This window comes from Trachypithecus francoisi, unplaced genomic scaffold (genome assembly GCF_009764315.1).
Source record: "Trachypithecus francoisi isolate TF-2019V2 unplaced genomic scaffold, Tfra_2.0 Lachesis_group13, whole genome shotgun sequence".
Classification (NCBI taxonomy): domain Eukaryota; kingdom Metazoa; phylum Chordata; class Mammalia; order Primates; family Cercopithecidae; genus Trachypithecus; species Trachypithecus francoisi.
The window spans coordinates 89,010,984-89,037,969 of NW_022681458.1; the positions used below are offsets into that span (position 1 = coordinate 89,010,984).

Genomic DNA, 26,986 nt, shown 5'->3' on the forward strand with positions numbered 1-26,986 from the left:
GAAACAATCATGGACTTCTATGATAAGTCCAGGTAACAGAGAAACAATTCAGTGAATCCTGAAAATAGATTAAGAGGGGGTAAAAAATGAGATGCAAGGCCAAAAAGGTCATTTGAAATAGATCTCTAAGAAGGACCTTAATGATATGCTAAAGAATTTGAAACTTAACTTGTAGAGCTTTTGAAGGTTTTTAACACCCAGGAGTTACATGCTAATTCAGAGAGATCCTTCTATTGACAATGTAGAGTATTTAACAAACCACATGATGAGGCGTAGTTTTATTTTAGAGAAACATGTTAGTCTTGGGTTTAGATTAACCTTGACTGAGGGCTGGCAGGAGTGACAGGATCAGGCCTTCAGATCCTTTTCAATCTTAAACCCTGTGACTTATGTCTCCGTCAAAGGAAACAAGTTCCAGGCAAATTCTTATAAATTACAGAAGTGGCAGAACTCTAAAGCCACTTGGGTGAAAATCATAAAGGCATTGTGATTTCAAATACCAAATGAGTTTGACAAGAAGCAAATAAAGTGCACAATCCCTTACTAGCTAACAACGGAATTTGAGAAGAAAAAAAAAAAAGAAAGTCACATGGAAGACATTCTTATAGCAAGTGAAAAGGCAGTTTCAACTATCCTACTGGGAAAGCCAGATAAAAATTTGACTGACCTAAATCCTTTTTAGCCTGCATCATTTCGCAAAGTAGCCTCTACTGCTCTGGAAGGCCCAAGGGACCTATCTGTGCATATGCAATCTAATTAAATGCATGTAGTTAAATGCATGTAGTAAGGACTTAATTGTGTAGAGCATTTTGCTAGGTACAGCACAAAAAGAATCCTGTTAGACCGCCTTCCTGGATATTCTAATCCACAAATAGCAAATAGATGTAGATATACATCTAGTTGAGGTAGAAGAAAGAATGTATTCAAGCATAGGAATAGGCAAAATTATATGTACCAACAATGAATGCTTCATGAGCATCAATCAATAAGTGGAACAACACCTCGATTAGCTCTATTTCAAGGGGAACCACAGTTAAGGGTCAGAGAATAAATGCCAGTGACCAGATCTCACTCCTGAGACCTACTGGAAGGGTAAAGAAAAGGTCTGCTCTATTCAGGTTTGACAGCTCTAAACGGCAAGGTCGACTCAAGCAGTCTGAGGCACAGCATGTCACAGGAGTGATGTGCTGAAGAAAGAAGAAACAAACCAGCCACGGCACAGCATGAATCTGGGGATACAAGCTCCTTTCCTTTCCTTTTGTTTTCTCCTCTGTTTTTGTTGCTGTTGTTTTTGTGCCATTCTAACAAGAGCATTTAGCCTTACAGAGGGAGACCCAGATATAGGTGTCAGCTAAAAGGCAGGAACTCATACAATTTCTACTAAATAGAAGGTGTGAATCTGGATTGAGGAAGCAACACGTGAAAAAGTTTTAAGTTGGGGTGCAGTGTGAATTTTATCCCTGAGACCAAGTACATGGTATATGAGATCAGAATCCTTAAGTCCCCTGAGTGATTGGTTTGATGGCAATCAGCCAAGTATAGCATGAGATCAGAACTGTCGATACTCACAGAACTCCCTGTCCTTGAGCCCCTGCACAGTGGTAAGTGAATCAGTGAGGCACATATTTTCCCATAAAACACAGCCGCAAATAACAATATGAACACATTTACTAAAAAACACAGAACAGGAAAAATAAAAATTCTACAAAATAACAACATGTAATTTATACATTTGTAATTCGTGATTCATACATTTGGAACATTGTTCATATAGACAAATGATTTTTACATTTGTTTATGGGACAAAGAGACCCTTTTGTGATAGAATACCCTTATGAAAACATGTAGCTCTATTTTGCAGATGTTATTCTTTCCTGATTAAGAAATAATTAACAGAAGCAGGAATAAGGAAACAATTCTCTTGATAGTATAAGACTTCAGTAGGGCAGACGCTTCACAGGAAGCAAGCAGAAGTGCAGACAAAACTACATTTTGGCTAGTCAATCCCCAGGGTTTTAGAATTGCAAAAAGCATTTGATAATTGCATGCCATGAGCATGAACCCACTGCTGAAAACCCACTGGTAAGTATGTATCAATAAATTGGAAGTGCCTGATCTTGCATTTACATAGTGCCTTAAACTATGCAGATCTCAAAATCACTGGCCAAATTTATTGATTATGTATACTGACTGTTTAAGCAGGAATCATTTCATGCACCAATGAAGTACAGTCATTTCTGTATCAAAATGTAGCAGCATTTTATTGGCCCACAATTTTATATAACACCCAGTTACTGTGAGATGTAGCCCTCTGGCCAAATAAAAGTGCATCGGTATTTAGTGAATTATAATAAAATGACAAGTGCATATAATACAACATGATTAAAATCACATAATAAAATGTTTCCATGGCAAGTAATAAATACATATGAGATTTTATAAAAAGCAAACAGACAGAAAATACCTCCCACTACATGTGGGAGTTTTAGAGTGTGTTAGTGTGGGGTGAGGAAGGATAAAAGGGTGTCAGGAAGGCTTTGAGGTTGGTTAAAAACTCAAAACTACTTAGTAGAACCTAACAAGAAAGTTATATTGAATGTTAAGGTTTGGGATAAGGAGTGTTTTTTAAAAAAAATTCCACCTGGCAAAATTTAATTTGATCTAATATAAGGTCAAAATAAACTCTAGAGTTAATGAAGTAACTGAAAGTCAAGAATGAATCTGAATTATAAAATAAGATCAGTAATTTATACTTAGCTTTAGTGGTATCCAAGGCCAGTATCTTGGAGGACCACACTTAAAAACTGCCAGGAAACTTACAAAAATGAAAAATCAACTTTCCATAGGAGTGCTTTGGAGAAAAGCACACACACAGGTAGTTTGCATCAGCTCTGCCCTGTGCTAGGAAACTATATCTTTGATTTCATGCTCGTGAAAAATACATTGCAAAATTAATCATATTGCTAAATATTTCATAACTACGGAAAATATCTTTAGTGACTTACTAACTTTCAAGGTGCTTGGTGTTGAATAAAATGAAGACTGGTCTGAAAGTGAACCTACAGGATTAATTATCAATTGACTATCACTCTATAAATAAAATAATTATAATTGGTGTAATATGTTGGCAGATAGATGCAACAATACAAGAAAATGAATCAACTGTCTGTCTATGGCTACATGTAACCTTGGCTGAAAATGGCTAACCTCATGCATGGTCCCCAGAATTGGCAGGAGTTAGTATTTGATTCTAAAAATATTTTATATAGAAATTGCTTACATAGTTATTGAAGCTTGTAACAAAATTTTGTTTTTAATTACTTTTACAATGTATTCAAGTAGCACACAAAACTTCAAGATGGAATAAAACCGGAACACTAAGGAAATACAAACTGAGGACCCAACATTATTTTAGGCAGCACTAGAAAATTGCTAGAATCACATGGGACAAGTTCTAATAAGTTTTAAAAATAATTTATTTACTTGCAATATGAAACATTTTTTAAACACAGATAAACACAATACTATTTAATAACCTATAATGTCCTCATATAATAAACTCACAAAACATAATGCAATTTATTCCTGTACCAGCAATTTTTAAAATAACTATTTTATCTTACTGAATATGTTTTTGGAGCTGAGGAAGTTGTAGGTTACATTTAAAAAATTAGTCTTTGTACATTTCAACATTCTGCAAATGATTTGGAAATAAATCAAAAAGAGTATGATGCATCATTAGATTCCCACCAGCAGTTTATTAATTTATGTATAATTATCATTTGCACAAATTATTATGAAGGAAATGACAAACTACCAGTGCTCAAAACATATTCTCCTTACTTGATAAGAAAAGAGAACTGTAATTCAAATATTTCTAAATGGGAAATCAATTACAATTTGTTATTTCAAATTATGCTTTCTTCCACATTAAAAAAGTAGAAAATCTCCAAATAAGTATGTATAAAAATAATTAAGAACTAGACATCTCATACTGAAAATAAAATCTGTGTCTTTAAAGCATAAAAAGTATACAATGTTTCATCTTTTTCATTCAGAAATGAAGGGTGGGATGGCAATGTTTTAAAATGTTCTCTATTTTCCTTACTTAACACACACAAAAAGCATTGATCTTTCAATTTCTCTAAGGCTCTTCCACAAGAAAAACAACATAGTCAAAGCAGATCAAATAACTAAGGGGGAAATGCAAGATGGCTGTCACTTAACGCAAAACACCTAACAAAACTCAACAGCGATATTGGAAATTCCCAAATAGAAGATGCTTACCATCCTTGTTCTCAGCTAGATACACTTTTTTTGCAAAGTGGTTTGTCATTGTTTAGCATTGTGTATAATGTGTATAATATTATAATATTTATCATGAAATGAACGCACCTTTGCCTTCACACATTTACCTTCCCTTCTCTCTTAAATAAGATTTCTCAGCATTTCACTAACACAGTTTTACTGTTTCTACTTCACTTGGCTTCAGTCCTATCTTTAACTCCTATTTATTTATTGGCACTCGGGGCCCAATTTTGCAGTAACTCCTTACAATAACTCTTCCAGGTCTGAGATTTTATTTCGAAAATCGGTTAAGCAGGCCAACTTTACTAGGCACCTGTCACACTAGATACCAAGAGAGGACCATCGAAGAGGAGATACACAAATAACAGCTCACATTTATTGAGCACCTGTTAAGTGCCAAGCACAACTATCAGTACATTACATGCATTGTCACCTCAACCCTCATGTCATTACAATTATAAGGTGGATGAGAAATCTAGCTCATAGTGCTGTGAGAATTAAACGAGTTAATATTATGTAAACCACTTAAAAGAGACCTTCTTGCCCAGTAAGAGACCTGGGTTGTATTCTTGTTAGCTACTATGACTATCATCTCCATTTTAAAGAAGAAGTAACTAAGTTCCATGCAGGCTATGTAACTGTCTTCTGTCATACTTCTAGTAATTAGATATAAGAATTTTTAAACTACATTTATGTGATTCCCGGCACCACAAAATTAAACTTGTGCCTTTAACACTTAATTGTGTTTTACTGTCTCCTCCTAACTTGAATCTCTATATTTATCTTATTTTAGAATGAAGAGGAAGTTAATATGCTAAAAGGTCCTAAATAATTGCCAAGAACTTCAACTTTTTAATATGTAACTTAATGGACCCCAGATTCATCAACCACATGAAATAACAGGACAAAAGAGCTCTAACTGCCCACAAGTTACTGTCCTTAAATCAAGATCACCCAGAATATGGTAAAATGAGGTGACCAAGAGAGACTGTAATCACAAACTGTCAACAGAAACCAGATATTCACAGCTTTAAAGACTGCCTCATTGTTAATTTTTGTTTTTCTTTCTCAGTTCAGGATCCCCTATCCTTTCATACTATAAAAGACTAGGTTTTACCATATGAATTAATTATTTTTTTCCTCAGTTTTCCACAATACCTTTTTGTGGTATATGTATCCTACACTATGGGGGGAAACTGGGAACCTTCCTCATTTCTCTCTCTCTCTCTCTCTCTCTCTTTCTCTGTCTCTCCATTTCTGTCTATAGAAAGCTAACTATGATTATTTTTTAGTTAGCTGATTCATGTTCATAGTTAAGAATGCTAAAGCATGAACATGTTACACAGCAACAATCAGCAGGTTAGTAAATTTTTTGTGGGAACTTTCACCCATATGCTCACATTAATTAGGAATAGCTAGTATCTTTACAGCAACTATTCTGATCAGCTACAAAATTAGTGTTAGCCCAAGGATACTAACGAGTGAACATTTCAAGAGCAGCTGCTGATCTAAGGTGGCAATATCTTCACATCTGTGAACGTTGAAATGGCCATCCTTCATTTACCAATTCTTCTGTAAATCTGCAGGCACATCAGGTAATCACAGTAACTGGTACAATGCAATAACAGAGAGAACTGTAAAATTTACTGCCTCTATCTGGAATCCACTACTAAATGTTGTTTCAAATTATTCCTCAGTGCTTTGAAAGTGTTTAGGAAAACAGAGGTGAAATGGTGATACGATCTTTTAAAGAATCATCTTCTAATGTGCATCTTTATATCAGCAAATAAATAAATAAATAAGCCATAGGAAAACAAGGCCTTAAAAAATGAAAAAAGTTATATTAAAACAATTATATTTAGGTTCCGTGTATACACATTCATAAAAGTAAAGATGTATTATTCTGATTTGATTGGTAAAGTCAGTTAGACACAAAGTAAAGAATCAAACTTAAAGGACACAGGACAGAGACTGAAGACCATTGTTGAGAAGGCAATGAACACCTTTACTCTAATGAAGACCCAGAGCAAGTAAGAGCTCTGTATCAGTCTCAGGATTTATACCTAGAAAAATTCTAATTCACTTTATTCTCAATAAAATGATAGACCTATCTTCACAAAATAAACAGACTACAAAGTGGTACTGGGTATTTTTAAATACCAGTTGCTTTATTTTTATTTATTTTCTTTTTCTTGAGACAAAGTTTTTCTCTTGTTGCCAGGCTGGAGTGCAATGGCGCAATCTCGGCCCACTGTAACCTCCACCTCCTGGGTTCAAGAGATTCTCCTCCTTCGGCCGCCTGAGTAGCTGGGACTACAAGCATGTGCCACAATGCTCGGTTATTATTTTTTTTTTTTTTTTGTATTTTTAGTAGAGACGGGGGTTTCACCATGTTGGTCAGGCTGGTCTTGAACACCTGACCTCAGATGATCCACCCGCCTTAGCCTCCCAAAGTCCTGGGATTACATACCCAGCACCAGTTGCTTTAAAGATGAGGAAGCTGACATTCAGAGAACTTAAATGACATGTTACAGACTTTTATTAATGGCTTTATCAGGACTAAATCCAATGCTCCCCTCAGTCCCATAATGTAGTACTATAGGGAATTACTGCTATGACGTTCAGTGACAGAAGTGCCAAGAATTTATATTTCTTTATATAGTAAAGCCCCTCAACCCCAACCAGTTCCTCTCCCCAGAGGAACTCACTTTTAATTGTTTATTAGCTCTATAATAGAACCTTTAAATCCCAGTATCTTTATGGATCATGATGACTCCACAGAGAGTGGCTGGAATATGTGGAAATCTGGGAAGCACACACTCATCAAAGCATAATTGCATTTTTTTCTCAAAAAAATTAAAGCATACTTTGACCAAGCAGACTCAAAGTAGTTTAGCCATTATCTAAGTCACTTCACATCATATTCAGAACTTCTCTGTATCTTTCCTCCTAATGTAGTCATTATTCCTCGTGTTGGTTATCTTTGTAACTTTAAGGACTGTATCAGTGCTATTTCTTATATCAACTATAGACATTATCTCTTGACTCCTATTTTGTTATATGCTACTCTTCCAATCCCTAACATTTCCTTCAACTCTCTCCAGTCTCCATATCTAATTCCTAACCTCAGCCACCTGTATGTTTATCGTGATATTGTCAGTCTTGATAATAACTGCATTTTGTTCTATCACCAAAATTATCTTCCACATTTTAAGTAAGATTGACTGAAAATCAATCAAAAGATGAAAGTCAGTAAATACCATGTATATTTAATTCAAAAATATTATTCATGTTGGAGCCAACTAAAGTCCTATGGTTATTTTGCTTTTTTGCATATTCTTTTGTTTTTCTTGACATTTCTACTTTTCTTCTTTGTACATTTTTTGTCTTTTTAAATACTGCTTAAACATTACATATTCTATAATCTCCCCTTTTTGTCCCAAATCCTCCCACCAACCAAACCCTCCATTTCCTTATACCAATCCTACACCAGGTTGAAACAACACAATTTGTTCACCTTCTTGGACTACTTCACATAGCTATTATGCCATGTCTTTCTCTTTTTCTTAACCATAGTTTGCTGGGGTTCAACCTCAAGTAACTTTTCAAGAAAGGTTTTTTTGCTTTCTTACTAGACTTTCAATTAGTAGGAAGTCATGCTTCATGGAGACTCACTGTGACTCATATTTTCCATCTTGTTTCATTTTTGTTAGAATTGACAGATTTTTCTCCATTTAAATTTACAAATTTTCCCTTAAAATATTTGAAAATATTCAATTTCCAAAAGTTTTTCCTGCTCATTTAGTGTTCCTTTTCTGTATTATCCACTTGTTTTATGAATGTAATATTTTCCTGGATCTTTTCAAGAATTATATATATATTATATATATGTATATTATATATATATTATATAACATTTGTCTCTTTTATGGTCTTCTAATTGTGTGTTTCTTGCAAAGTCATTTTGTTGTTATTGGTTTCTTTAATTTGGTCTCTTTTTTTTTCATGTTGCAGACATTTTAACATTTTTGTTCTTACGTTATTTCTTAAATGTCTGTGATCCTTGATTGCTGTTTTATATATTTAAGAATGAAGGAATACCAGCCTGGGCAGCATAGCAAGATCCCCCATTTCTACAAAAATATAAAAGTTAACTGGGTGTGGTGAGACGTTTCTGTAGCCCTACTTACTTTGGAGGCTGAGGCAGGAGGATTGCTTTAGCCCAGGAGTTTGAGGTTACATGTAGTGAGCTATGATCATGCCACTGTATTCCAGCCTGGGCAAGAGACCCTGGTTCAAGGAAAAAAAAGTAGAGAATATAAAGGAATAGAAAATGCAGATCTCTGTGAACCTGAGTGGGTCTTGTTGACTAGAAGACTTTGCTTTAGGGCAAGCAAAAAGCTGACCCATCAGGCTTACAGGCTGTAAGTGCCAAAATAAAAGGGGCATTGTTTTTCTAAGACCCATCCTTAGTTGCCCTTGCTGTCCCTTGGCAGTTAGTATATGTTAAGAGTGGATAGTTAGGTGAGCGAGTAAGAAAAACTTACTATAGAGATGTTTACACAGAAAGTAGAGTTGTGAATACAAGGCTATTTCATCTATACATGTTTGATAAGTTATTTTGTTTTAGCCCCAGACTCTCATTTCTGTTCTCTACTTTTTTCAACATTATTGAACCTCATCAAGCCTTTGGGGCCTTAATATGGGCAGAGTGAATCTCCTCAACTTCAAGCCACCAACCCACTTCCCCCACTCCGCCGACCTCCCACTACATTCTAGGCAGTTTCCTTTGCCTTGCTTTATTCTCTACAATTTGTAACAGCTTTATAATTTTTAATCCCTCAGTTTAATGCTTGAATTAATGAGTTTTCAGGAGGTAGTTTAGATAAAAATAGTTCTTATTCCTTCCTCTTAAAATGGATACTCATCTATTGAAAACTAAGAAGCTATACTTTAAAATGTCTAAAATGAAAAAAACCCAAGAGCCAACAAAATTATTACACTGTTGCCTATCACCATAATCACGACAGTAATAATGTTCTTCAGAATGATTCAAATAAGGATCTCTGTTGAGATAGATGTGAATTGCCCATCTGCACAGACCTTAAGGTACACAGGGTAAAATTGATGCTACTGATTTCATGTTCAAAATGCCTTATATTCTGTTCTGTTTGTGGGAAATGAGAAAACTGATGAACATTTGCAAAAAAAGATTAATTGAAGTTCAAAATTATTTGAGATAGTTGCAAATATTTTACATTTGTGGAAGTTAGTTTTCCTTACAAAAGGAATGGAAATGATGTATATGTTATCCCACTTGAATTAGAATTTTATACAGATAATAGGAATTTGTGCATTGTAGAAGCAAAAATGGGCCTATTGTTGTCTGCAACAGCAAATGATGTGTCTCATAACTAGCAATTCAATGTGTTAATTCAGCTGTGCCATCCAATTACCTACAATTCATCTCAACATTAGTGTACAACAATAAAAGTATTTTAAAAATCTTTGACAAAATGTCTACTCCAGGTCATGAAAATAGGGAAAATACTATACGTAAGTCTGACAGTGGGTACCACAGAATATAAATTGTTAAAATTATTTATCACAGTCTATCAATATCACAATGATGTTTGATGTGAAGTCAGTAATCTAGCGTTAATAATGAAACATACATTGTTTTATTTTTAAAAAGTCTGACCAAGTAATGTGAGAATCGTGTGGCAACTGAAATTGGCATCCCCTCAAATAACACGGCATTCCTTTGGAGCTATGGCCTGCCACCTGTCAACTGACCACAGGGCCCAAACACACAAATCTAAAAGGAGACAAAAGTAATGAGATGCAAATTTAGTATCCCCATCCTCCTGTTAAATGACCTAGATGCAAGAGCTATAGTATCGCTTACCTTTTCAGAAACTAAATGATGAACAGCCTTTTTTTATTTCCTTTTTTTTTGTTTGTTTTGTTTTGTTTTGTTTTACCAGAATCAAGGACATCAATACATAGTTCAGTCTGGCTACATGAAGATTTATTAAGTCATAAAAGAAAGACAACTTAAAGTGAAAAGCACCATGAAGAAGAATGGAAAGAAGAACAAAGAAAAAGATATGGGGCAAAGAAAAAGAACACTGAAAAATAATAAACACAATATTTACCTTAAGAAAAAAATAAAAAGGTATGCTTAAAATCTATAATATATGAATAAAATCTGCACCATATTCAGTGACAGACTGTTTCTAATATTTTTCAGGACAAGTGATATATAATCCTATTTGAGACTTAATGATCAAGAGAATCAAAGAAATATAAGCCTCAGGAATCCTGGTGAAATTTGCTACAAGAAAAAGAGAAAAGATGGTATTGAGTCTTGAAAGTAAAATAGTTAGTAACCCCATAAACCCTTAACTCATTTACAGAATTGGAAATCACATTGTTTCTAAATGCTGATTTTTAACTTTTTTTTAAACCACACAAGTGGAATGACTCATTATTGGGGGTTTAGAATTCAAATAATTTACATAATTTAATCAAACATCGGTCTAAAATAAAATTTATTTTAAAAAACACTAAAGAAAAGCCATATTACAAGATTATTTTAGTGCATTAAACAAAAATATTAAATAACAGAAAAGGAGAAAATGTACTTTCTTAAAGATTAATACATTGGTTTTCACAAATGATTATAAATTACAAATATTCCATTTTATACAAAGCTTACAAAATTATTGAGAAAAAATCCATAAATTTAAGTAGAATTTCCCCAATCCTGCCATAAACATGAGTATTTCCTAATGTAATTTACAGATCTTATGAGGAGCATTATAGGGAAATAAAATGTTTCTTATTTAGTATAGTTACAGATGTAAATCTTAGTTATGTATTGAAGTATATATGGTTATTCTGTTATGGGTTGAAACAAACAGCTATTTCTTTTCCAAATCTTTTAATATTCTTGTCTGCAACACTATGTAGTAGTGATTATTAATACTGGTTTGGTCTATGTCTAATTAGAGGCCAAGTCAATGATGACACTACCTGAGGAAAACCACTCTGATTTTTCCGTGTTTATTATCCCATTCATAATTATATTTATTTCTTCATCTGGTGCCACAACTTCTAAAACATAAACTTGTAAAAACATTTCCAACTCTAGAAATACCAGCTTTTATTCCTTCACTTTCAAAAGCAAAACTTACTCAAATAGGGAAAAGACACAGAAATCTGCATTCTATTTTCAATTCTGCTACTTCAAGTTTTGTGACTTAAAGCACGGCTGGGATCAGTGGTTGATGCCTGTAATCCCAGCACGTCGGGAGGCTGAGGCAGGAGGATTACTTGAGGCCAGGAGTTTAAGATCAGCCTGGGCAACATAGTGAGACTCTGTCTCTACCAAAAAAATAAAAAATAATAATTATCCAGACATGGCAGCACAATCCCGTAGTCCTAGTTACTTGGGAGGCTGCACCAAGGGGCTCAAGGCTGCAGTGAGCTATAATTTTGCAACTGCACTCCAGCATGGGTGACAGAGGGAGACTCTGTCTCAAAACACACACACACACACACACGTAGGTAGTTTTAATTATTTCATCAAAATTGGCATCATCCTTGCCCTTCCACTGATCTTCTTACACTGGCCAACTTACTTAACCTTTCTGTGCCTCACTTTCCTTGTCTCTAAAATAAGGATACTAATAAAATCAACTTTTGAAGGTCTTTATGATTAAATGAATCAGTATCTGCAAAGCACTTAGAACAGCTCTGGAGCATAGTAATTGCCATGTTTTGTTAAATAAATCTGTTAAGTGATATACTACAAGCAGATTAGTTGCTTGAAATGTCACTGCACCTCCGTATCACATAGGAAAATGTGTATAAAGAGATTCTGTGGATCTATCCCAGTTAAATGAGACTCTGTATCAGTGGGACCTGAACACCTGTAACTAAAATAAATAAATAAGCTCAAGGTAATTTGGATTTACAAACTGCTTTGGTAGAAATGAAATTAATGTCTTAGGTCAATTCAGCCACATTTCACACACTCCACCAGTATTCTTTTCCTCTTTGATGGCCCAAATAGAAACTATCTAAAGCAACCTGGGATATAAAACCAACCGCCAGTTTTACAAAAGCACTAAGTAAACTTGCTTTGCTTTCGCCAAGGCAAAGTAAAAATGGAGCAAACTGATCCCTACAGGTTGGGATGTGTATTTTGGAGGAAGGATGTAGAAATTAGCTCTGACAAGCTCTTTTTGTCATTCCCCAATATTCATTTCCAATCCCAGGACACACAGTGGCATCATCTTAGTGTCAGTAAATGGTGGTTAGCTACCCAGAAGGAACAAGTCATCCCTACAAACAAGTCATCCCTAGGAACAAGTCATCCCATTAGGAAAATGAGTACAATGTGGAAAAATGTACAGGGAGCTTAATTTATCCTCTTTAAATAACTTTTATGTTGAGATTCAGTTCTTCCATGTTATTTGGTGTTAAAATGTCCACTCTTATAAAATTGTGATGATCGAAGTAGACTTTTTAAATCATTCTTACTGTACAAAAGAAAATAATCACATAAAGTTTACCATTTGATTTTTTTTAATTATTAGTCAGTGAAAATGTTAGACTGAGAACTATTAGATTATTGGCTTCAAGGCAGAATAAACTAGTGTCATCCTTGACTCTCACACATGAGCTATGTGATTCTGAGAAGGTAAGGCCTCATTTATACAATGGGAACAGTAACATACTATTACTCATATTGTTGTTACAAAGATAAAACATGTTAAGATCTGCCAGATGTTTACTTACCACAGTACAAGTACAAAGTAAACAGCCAATAAATTTTAGCCACTTTACCAATTTACAACCCAATACACCATCTTAACTTCTTCATAAATAAGTTGGAATGGATATACCTTTACATATATTTCATTCCATTTTTCTTTCTTTAAACTAATGGTTGTATTTCATTGCGGTCTTGATAGTCATATAAATCTCACCCTCTCTATCTGAAACTAATTATATAATAATAATAATCTTAAGAGGAAATTAAGTCAGTTGTTATGCTTCTAAGCTACATAATCCTCCTCATATGTCAAAATCCACTTTATTAACCAAAAAGATGTGCTTTGCTTGTAATATCAAGGCAATTAATATAAGACAAGAGACTAAGTTGACATTTACTACTATCTTCGAGATGTTATTTGGATGATTTTTTATTGTGCTATGCTTTTAAATTCTTCTTTCTGTTTACAGTGGCTACTCACCACATGCATTATGTTCACCAAAGTGTCAACAAGCAGATTAATCACACTCTCCCGAAAATGTTGTGTAAGAGCTTAAATAAGATTTAAGTGACAATTCAATGTAGCGGAATATAAGAAACAGAGTCCCAATTAATTTCTCTTCATGTTAAAACCTTAACATGATATATCTTGGACAGCCCCCATCTATCTTAACAATGACCACATCTTTAAAAAATATGAAAGAAATCTAAGTATTTATTATGGACATTGTATTTAATTTTCTCACATAGTCTACAAGACGATAACAAATACATTCATATCTATGATAACAATAGTCATTCTTCTCCCTACATCCCTCTCAAACTATCTCGAGAGGATTAACCATTAACCTGGAACAATTTTTAATAACTGATATTTTGAATTGTATTTGAGTTTATTTCTGAAGGGCAGGTAATTATGGTACTGTAGACATTAAGAGAGGGCCTGACAGTTCATGAGGACTCTAATTACATGGACATTGAATGAAGTTGAGCCCTTAAAGGAAAAGCATGTCTTCCCAACTTTAACTTACAATTTAAATTTTAGATCCCATCAATCTCTGTAGTGACAACTTTTAAAAATTAAGAATTTCATTTAAATGTATAAGTCTAAAGACATACTAAAAACAGCTTGAAAAGCTCATAGCTAAAAATGAATTTAGGGACATGAGAGCACACAGTAATCAGAATCACACAGATGTCTTTAGCCACCTGTAATCATTTCTTGGTAATCAAGCTAAGACCAATTAAATGTATTATAATAGATATACTATACTGAAAACACAGACCAGGTCTAAATATGAAATCAAGAAGAAACAAATATCAAGTGATTAAAGTCTGTTCAGTTTATACTGCTCCTCCTAAAGACTAGAGATAATTGTTTATAATGCCTCAGATGGATGACTATTACTGAATTAAATGTATTCATTTTCATAAATTTCCTTGAAAAGCTAAATTTCACAATGAAAAACCAGACTTTTCAAACATAGGTATGCATATATTTGAATGGCAGAAGTCCTTCAACAATGTGCCTTCAGATAGAAATTGTAAACAGAAGTCTAATCTGATAAAATAATAAATGGTTTATCAAAGCAGAAAGTGCCAGATCTTTAAACGTGATTTATGTTTTCAAACATATGCTTAGCCACTGTGTGTGTGTGTGTGTGTGTGTGTGTGTGTGTGTGTGTGTGTGTAGTGTGTGGGGGGGTGCTGTTAGAAATGTCATTAAATAGGTTGTCAAAATAAACATGAGTATATATATGTAGGTCTTGATTTGATGTTTCACATGTGTTTATTTTGATGACAAGAGCAGACAGAAGGATTTAGAACCAAAGCCCAGTTTAAATCCTTTGATAATTAGGCATATGGTCATTCAGACTTCAAAGCGGTGATCCTGTTAGATCCCATTAGATTTAAGATGTCCACATGTTCCTACCAATAGGGACACAAATACAAGAAGGTAATGTACTAAGAGTCGCTGTCAAGTATGTGTTGTTTGTTGCAAGAGGTTTCTATTGAGAATATCATGTCTAATAAGGCAAATTAGTTAAAGGTCATAACTATATGAAGTGTCCATTTTTAAAAGGACAATGAACACCTAACAGAGATATGTAGCATCATAATTTATTTTACACAGTAAGACTTAATTCTATTCATACTTCATTCCCAATCATTTTCTCAACTATTCTTATTATTCACAAACACCAGGATTCTCTTCATCTGCCCATTCAGAAAGAATAAAAATACCCATTTGTTACTTCTTATCTCACCCCTTTCCTAAAATCCCGAAGTTTTTATAAGCTGTACAAGCTCTAGCTCTACTACATGAAAATGTTCCTGTTACAACTACTATTTCTAGAAATCAAGTTGGCATGATAAAAACATTTCACTCTGACATAATCATTCAAGTTGAAATGACTGCCCAGTAAGTTAAAAAGTTAAACGCATTAAGTTAAACCTGTAAAACAAATAGAAGGTATCTCAAACAGTATCAGATTTTCCACCTTCAATACATCTTTACTATTTTTAAATATAAAAATTGGGTAGAGTATCAGATGATTTGTAAATAATATTTTTAAAGGAAAATTGCTTTGAACATGCTCCTGCACCATACTCATGGTAAATTACCAACTATTTTAAGAGGTGACTAGCATATCATCAAAAAAGTAGTATTGCTGCCCATGAATTCCTATTATTACTTTGAATTAGGAGGCATTATGTTTCCAGGTACTTTCGGAAATTCTCATATTTGTGTAGTATCACACATCTCATATATATATATATATATATGTACACACACACACACACACACACACACACATATATGAAGCAGTAGGGGAATCCATAAACTACTTAGGGAAAGTGATCCAGCTTACAAATCAATATAGCCCCCAAGTATTTTAAGCTGATATATCTGTTCTTCATATTAAAAGAGAGAACTTTTCACTTATTAGAAACCACATGAAAGTATTCACCCAAAAATGATGCCATGTCCCAATTTACTTTCAGGTAAGGAGGTTAAGAGATGCCACATTTCAGGGTCTCTACACTCATTTCTTCAATTCCGCGATGACTGTGTTAAAGAACACCAGCCAAGTTGTAAACTTGCAAAAAGGGGCAAATTCAAGCAATAACATGAACTACAAAGAAACAGAAGACTCCTGTTTCAATAACCCTTCTACTAGTTCTCAATTATCATTCATAAAAAATCTAAATGAAACTTCCCGAAAAAGGAGTGGGGACGTGGAATTCAACTGTCGGCGCCTTAGCACAGCTGGTAACTTGGAAGCCTATGATTCACTGCATGCTAATCAATCAACCAACAAGTTTTTATTAAGCGCTTACTAGTTTCCCCACACTGTCCTAGGGACTACATATCTGAGACAGCCTCCATTCTCACATTCCCACTCGGGACTTTCTGAACTAGAATTAATCTATACCAACAGCACCCTATAATTCCTTTGGAAAAGCTTTCTATTCTTCCTCTCCAAAGCGGATCTGAGATATAGTGCTGGTACTTAAGCAAGTAGCTTAAACCCTGGAATGGGATAAGCATCACAGAAATGGTGAAATAAAAGCATTTATTTAAACTAGCAGGAGCAGCCACGAAAATACTCCATGGAATTGAAGGTGGATAGTGGCTAAAGGAAAGACGTGAAATCCTGGTTTGTAGCAAACAGTGCAGAAAAATGCACCTTTTTAATGTTCAAAGTCTGCCTTAGTCTATGCAAATTCTCCAAATCTATCCAATTCCTAAATCAAACGAACAGGGTTTCAATATGAAGGTTCTTACTCTGCAGGAATCGAGGGGAAAAAAAAAAAAAAAACATAGAGATCGCGGGAGGGGGGTGCGGGGGGGAATAAAGATTAGTAATGTAATGCAAAAGTCATTCATTGAGGAAAAGGAAAGGATGCGGGTAATACAAGGAGAATGATCCCGGAAGGTGAGAGGTCCAAAAGTAAATAACGAATAGGTAGACCTTACTTTTCAATATTCTTGAACCAGCAGGTTTCTTTAACACTAGAGGGCATGAACGCTAATGAGACAGAGAGAGAGATAGGGAGACAGCGAAAGAGAGACACAGAAAGAAAGAGAGAGAGAGAGAGAGAGACTGACGAAAGGCAGCTTTCACATAAAGCTAAAAATACTCAAGGAAATCAGAAATTTCAAGGGGACTTTGGCAGCCAAGTTCCTTTAGCCTTGCGAATAAAACCTCTACTGTTGTTATGCTGTTTCAGGGAAGGCTGACCACGATCTCTCCAAGGAAACCGCTTTCCTAAGCACTGAATACATAGTAGTTTAAGGCAGGCATACCTCAGTCCCCAAAAGCTCCTCTCCTCTGCTAGCAACACCTTTGCCTGAAGAAAGCTCCCACCCTTTCGAGCATCTATGTTAGCCTGTCCACTGTCCGTTCTCCTGCAGCTGGCTATAAAGGTTGGGGAGGTAGACTCTGCTCCTGGAAATTCAACTAACCATAGTCAAAGAATCGGGTATGCGGGAGGGGCTTGCGCAGCTTTCGCTGTCCAGAGTGCGCCTCAGTGCGCTCAGGTTCCCGGCAGCGCAGCGCCCTCAGACCCGGCGAGGGGAGCCTACCGCGGCACCCTCCACTCTACGCCTTGCGTCCCTCATTCAGGTCCACAACAGCCCAGACAAGGGCAGGCCATCTCCTCCGCGTCCCCGCTGACCCCAAACAGGAAAGTCTCTGCACCTGGAGATGCCCATTAGATGGGTCAGAGCTTGCTCCCCTAACCAAGACGCTTCAGGATCGGGGGCTCGTGCTCGGGAAGACGGGGCAGGCAGATGACAGAGGGAGACAGAGATAAGCTGCGAGAAGCAGACACAGAAAGAGAACAAATGCTGCAAGACGGAGAGATAAGCGGAAAGACAGATTAACAGGGGCACAGACATCCTAAGAAAGGGGGAAATATAGAATAAGGGAGAAAAAAAAAACAGCTACATGGCCGGAGAGTGTGGACTGAGGGGACCAAGGCTCAGAAAGAGAAACAGAGGCAGAGACACACTTGGTGAGAATGAGAGGCAGGAGGACTCTGAAAAAGCGAGGCAAAGGGGGCAAGATAGGAAGGTAACCGTCGAGGAAGACACCCAAGACCTAGGGAGGGAGCGCCTGGTGTCGGGTCGAGGAGAAACGCCCGAAACGCAGCCGGGGCTGCCTGCAGCTGGTGCGAGAAAGTTGCCTGGGCTTGGAGGGCCGAGTCACCGCCGCCGCGGAGCGTCACCAGAAGCCAGAGGGGGCCAGAGCCCCCCCAACTCATAGGGGTAGCCGGAAAAGCAGAGCAGAAGGTGGGCGGCGGCAGAAAGTTCCGCGCCACGAGGTCCTCCCGCAACACCTGCAGCCGAGGGCGAGCGCCCTCGGAGCTCCCGGGAGGCCGCCTCGCCAGGTCCGCCCGCGCCCCTGCCTTTGCCCTGGGACCGGCCCGGGGCGCTCGCCTCCGCGCCCTGGCACTCGCCGCCTGGACTTTGCGGTACCTAGCCCCGGGACTCCGGCAGCCCAGAGGGAGCTCCTCCCAGACAATCAAGAGGAAAAGAGAGGAAGCGAGAAAGAGACGGAGACCTGCTATCGTGGCCAACGATCCCGCGAAGAGGGAACGGCGGTCCACGCACGGGATTCAGCCTCCGATCAAGCCCAGCAGGCGCCGGCCGGCCGCGCCGAGTGCGGGGCGCGCCAAGCCCGCGCTCACCTGGAACCCGCGCCGGTCCGCGAGCGCCGTGCTCAGCCCCGGCTCCCGCTCGCGCCTCTCTCTTCACACTTCCCCGTGAGCAGAGGGAGCCGGCTCCGGCCTCGGCCAGCCCCAGAGAAGGGCCCTCATAGCGCAGCGGCGGGCTGAAAGGCTCCTCGAGCGCGGCCAGAGCGGACGCCCAGGCCGAGGAGGCGCCGAGAGCGAGCGAGGGCTGCTAGCACGTTGTCACCTCAGCAGAGCCGCCGCCGCCGCCGCCGCCGCCTGGTCACTTCGCCCCGGCCCCCGCCCCCCTCCCACCCCAGCCCGCCGCCTCCCGGTCCCTCCTCCTCGCGTGGTCCCTCCCCCTCTCGTAGCCCCAGCCTGGAGGCCTCTCACTGGGCTAGTATCATTTACGTAACCAGCACCCCCAGCCTCCTCCCTCCCTGCTCCCGCTCCTCCCCGGGCTGGGGCGGTGCGCACCGAGCGCGCTCCAGCTGCTCCTGGAGCTGGAGCTTCTGCGATGTGCACAAGTCCCGCGATACTTGGCAGGCACGGCCCCCAAGAGCAACCGTGGGGTCAACTCCTCTCTCCGGAGGGCGCCTCGCGACCCCTGGCCGCCTTGGGGCCCCACAACGTCTAAGCCGGCCTGCGTGCACCGCGTTCGCCCAAAGCACCAGGAAGCCTCTTAGAGGGGAGCTGGAGGATCAGAGATTGCCCTCGGGGAAAGCGCCGGCAACCCCACCCTTGCCGTCGGCTCTCCAGCGGAGAGATGCTGCGGGGTACTTGAGGCTTCGGCGCCCTCCGCAGAAAGGACGGAGGTTGGCCCCTTGTTGGTTACAGTATCTACACCCTGGCAGGATCCTAGTGTTCTGGTTGGCGGTGGCTACTGCCACCGAACGCACTGTAAGAGTACTGGGAACACAGAGCGCTTCCTTGTAGCTCTCAAATTTTTATGAAGCGGTAAAGAAAAAAGTGGGGCTTTGAATTCCTTTCTCAGGCAGTTAGGTATGGTATTAAACCACACTCACTCCGAAGTACCTGGACATTTGCATGTCTAAGTTAATGTGTAGTACCAGCACCCCCATGGTACTGAGTTTAAATACATGTGAAGATTTCGGAACAGTACCTGGCACAAGGCAGAGACCTAAGACACAGGCATTATCAGCATCTGAAAGACTTGGGAACTGTCCCTCACTGCCATGGGAGAGGAACTTTTCTAGGAAATTGGGATTGCCGAGTTCAAGTGCCTGCTTGGCATTTTATTCGCTGTGGCTCTTGGCTAGTTTTGGCCCTTCGGGTGTCAGTTTTCTTGTCTGTAAGAACGGCTGACAGGGGTCCTTTCTTCTCACAGTGTCACTTCACATGTCTTATAGGATGATTTTGGCAGAATTGGGGGAGGATATAACGGCTACATAAAAATATTAAGAGCCACGTTTGACAAACATATGATACTATTAATCATAATCTAGTATGTTAGTGGCATTCTTGATGATACTCATGAAAGGCAATTTCCAGAGATATTATCTTTATATCTTTTCATGAGTCAATTATCATTTAAATTTCTATGTTAATAACTGTATTAATGTCTCCTCCTACATTGTCCATCCTGCCGTACTGTCAATTATGGAGCATTTACCAGAGATGCTTCTGTGCATGTGTGAGTACACAAGGTCCCACTCATAACACTCTGGAATTTCTCTCTACTGCTCCCTCTAGTGAATTACAGTCCTAACATCAGGTCACTTACCTCTACATGGCATACTGAGAAAAACTGTGAAGCAGGTAAAAAGATTGAGGTTCTAATGCTGATACAGCTACTTACTAGTCATATGTTTTTTGAAGACAAATAAGCCCCCATTCTTACGTTTTTCATCTCTTAAAAAAAGGCGGCCGCGCGCGGTGGCTCACGCCTGTAATCCCAGCACTTTGGGAGGCCGAGGCGGGTGAATCACGACGTCAGGAGATCGCGACCATCCTCGATGGTCTCGGGCTAACACGGTGAAACCCCGTCTCTACTAAAAATACAAAAAAACTAGCCGGGCGTGGTGGCGGGCGCCTGTAGTCCCAGCTACTCAGGAGGCTGAGGCAGGAGAATGACGTGAACCCAAGAGACGGAGCTTGCAGTGAGCCGAGATCGCGCCACTGCACTCCAGCCTGGGTGACAGAGTGAGACTCCGCCAAAAAAAGAAAAAAAAAAAAGGCCCAATTCCATGTTGCAATCTTTGTGATAATATTTAACTTAGGCAAGAATCATAAACTTGGTAGAAGTTATTTGGGTAATTGGATATTTACATAGTCCCAAAGTATCACCCTAGAAAGTATTGGCTTTTGGTGCATAACACACCATTCCAAAACTTATTAGCCCCAACCCATAAACATCTATAATTTCTCAAAGCTCTATGGGTTATCAGGTTGGTGTCTTCCCTGGCTAGCTCAGTTTGGTTTAGAGACCTAGGATGGCCTCACTCACTTGTCTGATGTGGCATACTTATTAGTCTTGAGCGTGTGGGACTCAGCTGCAATGCTTTGTCTTTTGTTTAATCTAGGCCATCATCCTTCAATAGGCTAGCAGTAGTCGTAGTTGCAGGGCTCCAAAAAGCAACAAGGAAGTGCAAGCTCCAATGTGGAGCACTCTGAGAATCTGTGGACCTACATTTGCTATTGTCTCATTAGCCATGGAAGTTACATGACCCAAACATAGATAATATAGTCCATGTCTTGATGGGAGAAACTATAATGCCATATTTCAAGGAGAATGCATACACAAATAAAAATAACTTGAGGCCATTTTTATAACATACTATAGATCCTTAATTACAAGGGAATAATAAATTGCATGTAGTGAATAAATCTGGTAAACATCACCTTAACCAACTGACCAAGGTTAAAGTCACCAATAATGGGACCAAGTGATATCATGAACCTCATGATATGATGTACTGAGAAGTACGTAACATTATCTATTTAGGATTCCAGACCAAAAAAATAGATAATTGAATGTAATCATGAGAAAGCAAAGACAGGCTCAAATTAAGGAAAATTCTACAAAATATCTTGCCTATACTTTTCAAAAATGTCACTGTGATGAAAGTCAAAGAAAAGCTGAGGAAGTATTCCAGACTAATGGAGATTTAAAAACTATGACTACTAAATGCAATGTGTAATCCAGAATTGGATAGCAAACTGGGAATAATATCTATTAATATGAAGAACATTATTGAGATAATCTAATTCAAAATATTAATAAAAACTGTAACATCTGAACTGTAGGACTTTTATTTATAATAAAATTAGTTTTATATCAATATTAAATGTCCTAATTTAATTGTACTGTGATCATACATAAGAAAGCCCTTGATCTTTAAAAAGAATAATAAAATATTTTGAAATAAAAAGAACATAGAGGTTGTAAGGTCCAGAAATCCTTTAGAGAGAATGATGAAGCAAATGTGGCAACCTTTTGTAACACTATTGGTAAATTTTGGTGAAGGGTATATGTTAATTCTTCGTAGTAATTTTGCAATATTTCTTGAAGTTTCAATACTTTTTCAAAAATCAAGTAGTTATAATTACTTACCTCGCAAGAGTAATAACCATAACAATTTATCTGAATGAGTGTTGAAAGTTATTAAAAAGTCATATTTTTTCAAATAGAAAGTTAGAAATTTATCTTTAATCAAAGTGGAGCTATTGCAAGTATTTGCTTAGATAAATGGAAGACCAATATTGTACAATTCTTGGCTATAAGGTCAATATAATGGCTACCAGGCCAGTAATGTCTATTGGCCAATTCAAGGCCAAAAGGACTTAGCTACAGAGTATACTAAAGACAGGGATATGAGTTTAGTAGCTACAATTGTCTGTTATGTGATTAACCAAGGCCCTCATTCTAAAGGGAAATAAAGGGTGAGATAGTTTTATCTTGCTGAAATTAAATTACCAGGTTTTGGCAAAGTATTAGGAATAATGGATAAAGGAAAATGTATTATATAACTTGAAGAGATTAAGATTGGATGAGTAGGATGATGAAGATGTCATTATTAAGGGAAACTGAAAGCAATAACTTTAATTTCTAAAATGAAATCTAGTAATATTTTCTTCTAATTATTTCTTCTAATTATAACATTTCATTGATTTTAAGAAATTGTCTAAAATCTGTAACATGCCCTATAAGAACCTTTATACTCTGGGGCTCTGCTTACCTCCTTTGTACTTACAGTGAGCTAAGCACTGCAGTAGGTGTTGAAGACAAAGAGGAAAGTAAAGACAGCCTGCACAAAACTTAGGGTTCAGTCATTCATCCCATGAATATACATTGAGCGCTTACAGAATGACAGTTATTTACTAGGCACTGGGAATACAGCAGTGAGCTAAGGCTAAGGTTCACTGCTGTATTTCCAGTGCCTACCAGAGAGCAGAAGAAAATGCCTAGCACTGTCTAGCAGTAAGAAAAAAGATATAGATCCTGCCTTCATGAATTCTACATTTTGCTGAGGTATGTCCTAACCTAAAGGTCTGCAGACCCTGGACCACAGACCTATACTGGTCCATGGCCTGTTAGGAACTGGGCCTCACAGCAGGAGGTGAGGGGCGGGTAAGCCAGTGAAGCTTCATCTGTATTTATAGCCACTCCTCATTGCTCACATTACTTCCTGAGCTCCATCTCCTGTAAGATCAGCAGCAGCATTAGATTCTCTTAGGAGTGTGAACCCTATTGTGAACTGTACATGTGAGGGACCCAGGTTGTGATCCTTATAAGAATCCAATGCCTGATGATCTGTCACTATCTCCCATCACCCCCAGATGGGACCATCTAGTTGCAGGAAAACAAGCTGAGGGCAAGGACTCCCACTGATTCTACATTATGGTGAGTTAGATAATTATTTCATAATATATTTCAATGTAATAATAATAGAAATAAAGTACCCAATAAATGTAATGTGCTTAAATCATCCTGAAACCATCCCCTCTCCCAGTCTGTGGAAAATGTCTTCCACAAAACTGGTCCCTGGGGCCAAAAAGGTTGGGGAGTGCTGTCCTAACCAAATAAACAGGTAGGTGTGTATTTATGTCAGGTGCTAATAAATTCTAGATGAAAATTGAAACAGGCTAAGAGTTGAGCTTTTCAACTCATATACCACAAATAGTTTATAGATATGCCATAATATATCGATCACCACACCCATCAGCAGTAGCCAACTAGTGTAGCTTCAAGTTGCTAGGGCCCATAATTAGATAGCCTTGGTCATAAGAAATTTGATAAGGGCTTTTTAGAGAATGGCCTGCGTGTTCAGTTCAAAGTATAGCCCATTGTGGGTGGGAAAGCAAGGAGGTTGGGCAGGAACTGCTAGTGGGTATAGCTCCAGCTAATAACCCAAAGATTTAGCAACATAAAGATTAAGTAATTCTACTTCATATATAGTTGATTTGTTATTTTAGTGGTAGCCATGTCAGCTGCAGATTGACTGTTCTTATAATGCATGGGCATTCTTCATATTCAAGCTTTATCATTATGTTGAATAGATATTATAAAATCCATGTATAGCCACAAAAAATGTGAATCAATTAATGAAAGAAAAGTAGAGATGATATATTTTAAATAAGATTTTAACTGATGTAAATATTTGGTCATAGACGCAAATGTTTACAATCTTTCTCACCTATACTTGTGCAAACAAATTTTCTCATCATTTATGATGATAAACTATTATGCAATCATTTAAAATTTCACAATCAGTAAATAATATAGCTACTTCAAGCATAAAATCTTTTGTTAAACTGTTTAGTTTATGAAAGCAAGATCTCATTAAAAGTTTTAAAGTTTTATTTGGAAGTCTTATGATTCGATATATCTTCTTATTACTATAGGTTTGTAATAATAATTTCATAATGTGAAGAAAGTATAGTTTTAAGCTAAACCTTCTACTAATACACTCAAATTTGCTCTAGTTTATCTTATGATCCATAAAGCCTTATATCATTTGTCATTTGCACCAAACACAGTGGCAAATTTGCATTTTTCCATAACGGTGATTTGTATATATTTTCTCCACTATACAGTAGGATATATGAGAGCAAAAAAAAAGGTTTATTTGTTTATATGGGGAGGTGGTTATTGTACCTTTATTCAAAGCACAGTGCCTTTCGTACAGTAAGCTCTTGTTGAATGGATAAATGAATCCAACCATTTATTCATGAACAGTTAAATCTTTCTTTTAAGACTTTCTGTTTTTGATCTTTCCTTTCCCCCAACAGACCTTTTCTCTCCATATTTTGAATTCTTGATTGGGCAGTAATCACTCCTGTCAAAGAATTAGTAAAAAACAACTAATTTTCAGCCCACAATGGTATTTCAGTACCGCGGAGAGCAACAAATCACTGCCAACAAAAGTTGTGGTACTGCCAGCCTGACTACGTATGCTATTTAGTATTCGTTGACAGAGAAAAGTAACTACATAGAAAGTAGGACAATATGGAAAAGACTTATGTATAATAAGTCCAGAATTCATAAACAGAGATAAGTAAGTAGGCAGAAATCGGGACAATGTGGAAAAGTATTGGCATTCAGTTATGGCAATGTGGATTTGCTGCTTTGTAACTTCCATGTATTTCTGCAAATCAGAAGGCAAATGTGAAGTAAAATGTTAAGTGCCATCAGTAATCAATGTAAGAAGCAATTACACATACACAGTCTCTCAAGATTTTTTCACTTACATATACCATATGGTCATACCTCTTTTTGAATGTGAATCCTTGGAAGGCAGAGACTGTATCATTGCTTCACAGGACTGAGTACAATATCTGGCACATAGTACCTGGTTATTCTTTCATTAAATATATATATATATTAAATTGCATAATTATGTCAAACACGTTTCAATTGCTTATTAAAGCTTATGAATAATTCATTAGAATGGCAAAACTGTTTTCATGTTTAAGAATCCAATACTTCTCTATTTAAATTTTAAACATGAATGTTTATCAAAAATAGCTCAATAGATAATACATTTTATTGGTTTTCATTTGGACTTTATTTTAAAGCTATACTTAAAATATCTCCCTATTATATGAAGGACTTTCTAGTGTGTTTTAATTAGTTGTTTGAGGCTTTACTCTTAATTCCAGCATACTAACTGTAACAACCACATCTTCTGTCCAACAGATAGCTTATATCTGACTCATTCTAACTTGCTAAGACAATAATTTTACATTTGTGCATTGATGACTTATAGAGTTAGAGTGAGTCAGATATGGGGAACAAAGAAAAGTATGAAAGCCTCTTTTTAAATTTAAATATTTAAAAGGATTCCAAGAATCATATTGGATTTTCATCATAAACTTCATTTTGCTTCACCTATCTCATTCAAAGTAATTATTTATACGTAACATAATGTACTAAACAAAACTTATGTGTACCAGACAAGAACATTTTAAGTAGACAAACTAATACATTATTCAATTTTAACAGAGAAGAGGAAGTAGAAGGTATTAAGTGGAGTGTCACAAATTTTGGTCCTGCATCCCATCTAAATATCTGGTTAGGATATGGATAAAAAGGAGAACATCTGTTTCACTTTAAATTCACCTATGTGGCCAAATTGATGTGAAGAGGCAATTTTCTCAATATTAAATGAAAAAGGAATGACTCATCCAGCAGGAAAAGTTGACTACCATTAACTATGAAGAATTTTGTGAAACTTAGCTAAATAAATAAAGGGATATTCTTTATTTTAAAATATTAGACGTTCATATTACAGTACAGATTAAATATAAGAATATAATATATTAGAATTTTTCATTAGCCTAGAATGCATGAGTTCATTAATTCAGATATATGTAGTAATTATCTGATGATATGTATATGAAAAAGAACCATACAAATATATATATGCTATAAAATACATCATATGTATAATTCTTTAGAAAATATAAAGCATTTTACAAATGTAAGGTGTAGTAAAATAAGAACAGTATTAAAATTTAACACATAAAAAAGGAAAAATTATAAAATATTTAAATGATATGCCTCATTTATTAGTGTTAGGAAAGAAATATTAGGGTGGAATATGTAGCACTATTTTGAAGTACTATTGCCTTGAAATAGTAATCAGTATAATCCGAAAGCAATGAAATCTGTTAGCCATAAAGAACATAGTATTATTCTCTCCATGAAGAATTCCATAAACATGGGAATTCACCCTTCACAATTTATAGTAT

General features: G+C 37.2%; 1 protein-coding gene across 2 annotated transcripts in view; it reads right to left on the reverse strand.

The window, feature by feature from the left end:
- Nucleotides 1–19,040, reverse strand: part of GALNT13 (polypeptide N-acetylgalactosaminyltransferase 13) — a 612,297-nt gene extending 593,257 nt beyond the window's left edge. Inside the window, exon 1 of one of the 2 annotated variants that reach the window (XM_033231450.1) lies at nt 18,791–19,040. The gene's annotated coding sequence lies outside the window, so the exon portion shown is untranslated. Of the gene's footprint in view, nt 1–18,663 lie in introns of both variants that reach the window. The other variant, XM_033231449.1, reaches the window with a different exon arrangement.
- Nucleotides 19,041–26,986: the final 7,946 nt, after the last annotated feature.